Raw genomic sequence first — 7810 nt, forward strand, 5'->3', positions numbered from 1 at the left:
TGATGTCACAGATGCGATGTTCCAGCAGGAACTTCCAGCGTCCAGCAAAGACCACAACACAACCACTGGCCCTTGTGTCAGCCCACCCTGTGCCAGCCCTCGTGCCAGCTCACCCTTCACCATGCTCCCTGTCACTCTTCTCGTCACCTGCGCCCTGATACTCCCATCAGTCCTGAAAGCTCTCTGTTGCCTGGATTTTGTCATCCGTCCCTGCAGGATGCTCACATTTGTCCTGAGGAAGGTACAGTGCCATTCCATGGAGGTGGACCCCCCCCAGCTGCCTGGCTGGGCTGGAGTTCTGTGGGGATGGGGTGGGACAGGGACCCCACTCTGAGGTGTTGCTACCTCTGCAGGCTGTCACAGAGAGAGAGGACGAGATGGAGGTGGACATGCAGGCTGATACAGAGGAGGAGATGGAAGTGGATGGGGAAGAGAGTGGAGACGATGCAATGGAAGTGGACATGGAGATTGATACAGAGGAGGAGATGGAAGTGGATGGAGAAGTGAGTGGAGAGGAAGAGATGGAGGTGGACATGCAGATGGATACGGAGGAGGAGATGGAAGTGGATGGAGAAGAGACTGGTGAAGAAGAGATGGAGGTAGATGTGGAAGAGGAGATGGACGTGGAAATGGAAGAGTACCTTGAGGACATGGACATTGATGAGAAAGATGAGGAAGAGGCCATGATCTTGGGATGAAGAGCAATGCCAGCAGCAGGACAGGCATGTGGTCCCCACAGGCAGAGTGGGTCCTCTGCTGCCAGGCTGGGACTGGGCTGGGTGGTCCCTGCTCAGGGATGTGGGACCCGGTGCATTGGGTTCTGGTGGCCATCCCCAGCCTGTGCTGCGCTTGCTGGGCCAGCCTGGGGGCACATGGAAGAGCCCTCTCTGCCTGATTGGAGTGACTGTGCCTCTTGCTTTTCCTCAAGGACCGATGGAGATCCCGGACAGAGACACCACCCTTTTGTACATACGTTGTAGAGTTTGTTGTTGTCTTTAGGCTATAGGTTTCAGGGCTTCTTTTTGTCTTCTGTAAGTACGTTTAATTGACTTTTGTTGGATATGCTGTTGTGGTTTGACATGGAAGTGAATTCTTTCAGGAAGTTGGGTCAAACCAATCAGTGGTCAAGTTTGGATATTGGCACCTAAAGTGGCCACTAAAGGTGTGGATACGCCTCTGAGAACACAGGGGGTTAAAAGCAAGAACTCCCAAGTGCTCGCTCTCTTTGGTTCCGGTCAGGGTGCAGTGCAGATCTCCCCTGCCCTGCCATGGGGCTGGGTGGGGGAGGGGAAGCCATGTGGCCTGGTCGAGGTGAGCCGAGGGGGCTGAAGGACTGGAACCGAGCCAGCTATTGTGGACAGAAGGGTGGAGAGAAGTGGAGATGTCTTTGTCATCCCCCCCAGGGGGAAGAGGCAGAAAGTGCGGACAGCACCTGTAACTTTGTCGGCGCGGAGGAGAAGGAGAGGGGGGGGCAATGCACCCAGCCTTGGCCTTGGGAATCGGCTGCTGGGCAGAGATATCAGCCATCCAGGGAGTCTGAGCTTTTAACCCTTTCCTGAGAAATGAAGGCTTTGTAAAATATTACTCCTCCTTGATTTGAAGTAGAAGAGAGACAGTCTGGGATCCGAGATGATGGAAGAAGAAATTCTTGAGTTGGAAGGAGATGATGGAGTGGCTTGTGGCTGGACTTTTCTTGTTAGCCATAGACTGAACCAAATTCTCCTGACAGAAGCTGCACTTAGGGGGGTGGTTTGGTGAGCCAAGAGACCTGTTTCAGGGATTACCAGCAGAGGAGTAGAGAGAACAGAGGAGAGTTGAAAAAGGTGGGGAGAAGCCCTCTGTCTTCAAGGAAGAAGAAGAGGAGAAGAAGACCTCTGCTGTTGGACCCTCAGCCCCAGGGGACAATGGGGGTGACTGTAGTCCCGCAATGAGAAACTGAACTGTTGTCTCTTTTGGTCCATGGCAAAGCATCCTAAAAGGAGCCCTATGAGCAGTCTGTCCATGCACGGTGGTGAGAGCACTGTGACATGGAGAGGAGAGTGTCACCATGACAGATTTTCTCTGGGCAGTTGCCATGTGTGACATGGAAACACAAGGGTGGCAATTGTGTTTCCTGGGGAGTCTGTGGCACAGGAGAGACTCCTGTCTCCCTTGAAAGATTGAGTATTTGATTATCTGAAGGGTGGCAACTTGATCAGGATCCCGGGTGGTGTCTCACTGTGGTTCCATTTGGAAATTAGGTGGGAATTAGTTGGGAGGAGGAAGAGTGTTTTGGAAGGTCTTTGTCCAGGATTGAGTGTCTGTGTTTTTATAGTAGTAGTAGTTTAATAAAGTTATTTTCTTTGTTATTAAGCTTGAGCCTGCTCTGCTCTGTTCCTGATCACATCTCACAGCAATTATTTTAAAAAGTGCATTTTCATGGGAGCGCTGGCATCGCGCCAGTGTCAAACCATGACATATGTTCTTAGGTATATACGTTCTATAGATTGCTGTTGTTACAAATATTCTTACAATGTAAATGTGTTCTGTGTTTTCATTGCTGTTTTTTCTGAAAATAAACAAACTTTATTTTTCACACCCCAGTTCTCTTTCCATTTGCTTCAGGCACAAGATCCCGAGAGGATCTGGGGGTATCCGGGTGATGCCGATGATGGTGATGGGGATCCCTTGCTGGGTATAAATTTCATGATGAATTCCTGGGGGGGTTTTGTCTATCTCCAGGGTTTTTGGGGTCCCGGTGGATTTTTGGGGGGTTCCCCGGGGGGTTTTCAGGATTCTCAAAGGGGGGGATTGGGCAATCCTAGGGGGAACCCAAGGCTGGTTTGGGGTACCTTTCGGTGACAGAGATGGGGACCCCCTGCCAGGTATGAACCTTCTCAGGGGGGTCTGGGGCGTGCTGGGAGGTCTTGTGGGAATTTTGATGTCCTGGGAGGGTTTGGAGGGTGTCTGTGTGGGGTTTTTGTGGTCTTGGGGAGTTTTTGGAGGGCCCAGGGATGGTTTTGGGGTCCCGGGGAGGTCGGGGTGTCCTGGGGGGTTTGGGGGTTCCCAGGAGGGTTTGGGGCTTCCTGGGCAATGCCGGTGACAGAGCTGGGACCCCGTGCCGGGTATGAACCTTCTCACTACGCACGGGCAGCGTCAGCGTGTCCAGGGAGATCCTGGGGGGCCCGGGGGTCACCCCAAAACCCAGGGGACCCCAAATGCTCAGGGATCCCCCCAAACTCCCCTCACTGCTGGATCTGCTGCAGCACTCGGCCCCCACCCCCACCATCACAGGGGGCTGTGGAAGAAATCTGGGGGTGCATGGACAGGTCGGGGGGACCCCCAGAGTCCTGGGAAAGGGGGAACACAGGGGAACTCCCAGGAATCCCCACTGGGGGCTTAGGGGAGATCCAGGAGGAGTTTGGGCGAGCTTAATTGTGTCACTATCGTCAGCAAAGGGGACTCCAAGGGTCCCCGGTGTCTCCATTCCCAGCAAAAGGTGGTTTTGGGTTAAATCATTATTGGAGTACTGTAAGTAAGAGTTGAAATTTTTAAATTTCATTTTTATTCTATTTTATTTAAATTCAAATTTATTGATTTTTAGTTTTATTCTAACTCGTTGAGAGGACAGCAAGGACATTCAAGGGCAGGAACATTTTTTCCTGGCTGGTGACTGGAATTTCAGACCCTGGCAGTGTGTGCAGAACCACACAGACTGGGATCAAACATGGGCTGGGATCACCTGGACTGAGATCCTATGGACTGGGACCATATGGAATGGGACCATAGGGATCAGGACGGTACACACTGGGATAAACTGGGTTGAGATTATATGGACTGGGACCACATCGACTGGGATTGCACAGACTGGGATCCCATGGACTGGGAAAAAGCATTGGCTACCATTGGCTACCATCCACATATAAAGGTGGCCACCTCAAGTTGTCTTGATCCTTTTTGGGTGTCCCATCCCCCTCTTTCCCCCGCCCTCCCCATTGTTCCCCCAATCCCCGCTCCCCTCCCCCGTGTTTGGTTTTGGGGGTTCCAGGCCCCTCCTGCTCCGTGGGGGGGTCCCGATCCCTCTTTGGTTTAATTTGGGGCCCCCAACCCCTTCTCACCGCGACCCCCGCGGCCGGGGGGGCTCTCAGCACCACCAGTGCCACCAGTCCGGCCCCAGCTGCCCCCGCACGCCCCATCCCCATCCCCAGGGTCACCTCCCCCCTCCCCAAATTCCGCTCCCGGGGAGCGCTGGGCGCTGCGGGTCCGCCTGGCGACTGAGGAGTCATCGAGAACAAGCGCTCTGATTGGCTAGAAATGGCCCCGCGCAGTCTCTGATTGGCTAGCGCATTGAGAAGCGTTTTGATCTGCCTGGCAACCGATGAGCAGCGCTATCGCAGGCGCTGATTGCCCGAAAATCGCCGGCCCGGCAACTGAGTTGTCAGCAGCGCCGCACGCTCTGATTGGCCAGGAGCTGTTTTGGGGTAGGGACGGGGGGAACTGGGGACCCCCAGGAGCCCCCCGGATAGCTCTGAAAGACCAACACTGAGATTTCTCAACAAATGCTTGTCTGTCACAGTAAAACCAACTTCCTGAGTGTAAATTATTCACGTTCAAGGGTAAAAGGATCGGAGTGGATGACCCAGAAGATTAGGACATTTTCTTGCATGGCACTTTTCTCCTTCTGCAGGACAAGCTGTTTCTGTTATTTGGAGCTCAAATTTGCCAAGAAAGTTAAACTCAGCCAAGAGATCTAAAGGCCTTTTTGGATCACTATTTTGCTGCTCTCCCTATTGCTGTTATCAAAAAGCTTCTTTTATATTTCCACATCATTAGTTCAGACCAGAAGCACAACATACAGAATTCAGGGGTTTCAGAATATCAGCCACCACAGATTCCAAACTATGACTTGCACCAAATGGGAAATGGGCACCTGAACTCAGAACCTTCTTTCAATGCCAGTCACACCACCCATGATGGAACTGTCTTTGGGTTTGTGTTTTAGGGATGTTCTTTCCTCATCTGCAGTGCTCATTGAGTAGCCTGGGAAATTCTTAATGCTCTGTAATTGATGCTATTACCCAATAATAAAAAGTAGAATTGCTCAGGGTTACACATATAGGGGAAAGTAAGAAATCATTGGAATTGAACTAAGAGAACTTTCTTCCTAACTTAAAAGACACCATTTGAGGGAACAGTAAGTTACAGGTTCACCCTTTCTGTGAATTGCCTCATACATTTTTAGGTAAAACAGTGAAATCTGCTATTGCTTCTATCTTCCTCTTTAAGATGCAATCCACCAAAGTAGCCACAGAGGTGAATTAGTTTGCACCCTCACTTAGGGGTCAAAGTCATCCATTTCTGCATTTTCTAGAAACCTAGAAATTTAGAACTCTGTTCTGAACCCTGCCTATTACACATTCCCAGCTGTCAGCAGCAAGTCTCTGGGCTGCTTTTTTTCAGTCTTTCTCATTATGTATTTTGATGCATGATTCATACAATATTTGATTTACCCCTTCATTAACTTGCCTCAAGCAGAGAAGGTTGAATGCTATTAGGTCAAAAGCATTTGAAAAATTTTCTTCTTTTCGGTTGATCTATTCAGTGAATCAATATTCTTCCTACTCAACCAGTTCTACTCTCAAGGGAAGTCAGATGTTCATAGCCGTGACCTTAAATATTGGCCCTTAGCACATCACCTAAAATGATAGACAGTAATTACCGAATTGGTGGACAGAACTGTCAGCTGAGAAAAAAAACTGGGAGAGACAAAGATGATTGGAAAAAAAAAAAAAAAAAACACAGTCACACTGAGATCAGGCTAACAGGATCTCACAAAAAGAGTGATATGTTGTAGCTTGCCTCTGATAACAAATACATTGGAATCTAATACTTTTATGAAAGCCTATGTATGTTTCGGGCTGGTAATTCTGATTATAAAGAACTTTGATTCAACTCCTTGTATATCAGACACATTATCCCTTCCCCCTTCAACTCTTCCAGTCAAACCCTTGGAAGCTTAAGAGCTTTAGGGTGCATCTTCATGAAACCAAAAAGATACTGCTGCTATCTGGTGTGAATTCAGACCAGACTCCAAGAAGAGAGCATCCTCTTAACTATCTTCGGCACCATGGCCTCATTTCAGATGAACAGAACTGATTTAACCTTTTAATTTTTACTAAAAACTACAGAACAACAACAACAACCCATGTGCTAGAGTGGTCACCTGAGCTCTTCAGTACCACAGGATCCACATTTGCACAGTTCAAGACTCATAGATTTAGGATTCTTAAGCCTTTAGTGATTCTGGTTACCCAGCTCATGAAGTCCTGAAAAGAACTAGGCTTGCATAGGGCAGGTGCTCTTACTCCCTCAAAGTCACATGGCTTCAAGATATTTGCTTCACTGCTTCCAGTCTTTGCTTTTAAAAAATTAATTACAGCTAAAAAAAATTTAATCACAATAGAAAAGTATTCTCCCCCAGCATTTTAGTGGCTGGTAAACATTTTGTTGGCACAAGGCATTTGCAAAAGAGACATTCTAATCCAGCCTACAAAATAAAAGCTGTGCCTCACTACTGACAAAAAGCACAATACTGCTGCAGGCATTTTAATATACAGCAATTCTTTTCTGTTCCTACCTGCCTCTGAGACCAACAAAACTAGTCAATGAAAATGTGAAGCATACTCCAGATATATTTCCTTCTTATCTCCAGCTGAGAATGCCCTGAAATGATCCTCACATAATCCATGTGATTGCCTATTGGCCTGCCACCTCAACAAACGAGGCTTTGCAGCAGGGGTTAAACCAGCAGCAGAGGGTCCAGAGAGGTCTGTTAAAAACATATATGAAAACAAAACCCCATCAGCAACTTAAGAGAAAATTTTCAGTAGGAATTACAAACATCAACTTCCCTGTTTTGATGATACCTTGAGAAAGGTATCAATTTCTCAAAACAATGCCCCCTTTTCCATGCCCTCTTCTGCACATTCAAGAGAATTTCTTAACCAAAGCAATTACTCCAAAGTCAATAGAGGTGGACAAGCTGTGCTGTTCCTGGTCCAAGAAGAGCAGGAAAGCGATCAGTTTTCAACACTCATAGGAAAAGACACATATTTGTGAGCACAATGTAAAGATGTCTGGTTTTGCCATAATTATATTTTCACAGGAGCAGGGAAAAGGAGGTAATCTTCCATATATCAGAGAAAATCGGAAGGTTCAGAAAATTCTTTGCGTTGAAATAGCACGTAGGTTATGATGAGTTTTTCACTAAACTTTTGGCTGTGACAATACAAGTGACACTGTGGGCCTCAACTGACACAGATATTACCAGCTTATCTACTTCTCCCCTACCTCCCGCAGCCAGATTTGCACAGAACACATTGTGGCAGTGAACACAAACACATGAAGCCCCCAAACTCTTACTGAACCTTACTATGGAAGGAGAATTTAGCAATGGGGAATTTAGTTTGTTCTTCAAAGTATTCCAACTGAATTGAGGTTGACATGCAGGGAAAAAGATATTGCTTTGCTTAAAACAGTTCCTCTGCCACTGCTGAAAGCTCTTCCATGGTACTTATCTCTCTGCTTTGGAGCTCAGGAGAAAGAGCAACACTGGAGACAAGAGCACCCAGCTGGCACATCAAGGATTTCCAGGCAAAGCACTTGCCATGTGCCTTCCCCAAGGTGACCTCCACCCACAATTTCCACTGACTAGCTTTTCAGAGAGTTTGCAATGCATTCAACAAGTGGGCACATCTCCTTCAGCTGAAAATTGTAGCCGTGTGATTTATATAAAATAATCAGCCCGAGTTCTCCTGACTGGACAGGTGTG

Source organism: Anomalospiza imberbis, unplaced genomic scaffold (genome assembly GCF_031753505.1).
Source record: "Anomalospiza imberbis isolate Cuckoo-Finch-1a 21T00152 unplaced genomic scaffold, ASM3175350v1 scaffold_79, whole genome shotgun sequence".
NCBI classification, from domain to species: Eukaryota; Metazoa; Chordata; class Aves; order Passeriformes; family Viduidae; genus Anomalospiza; species Anomalospiza imberbis.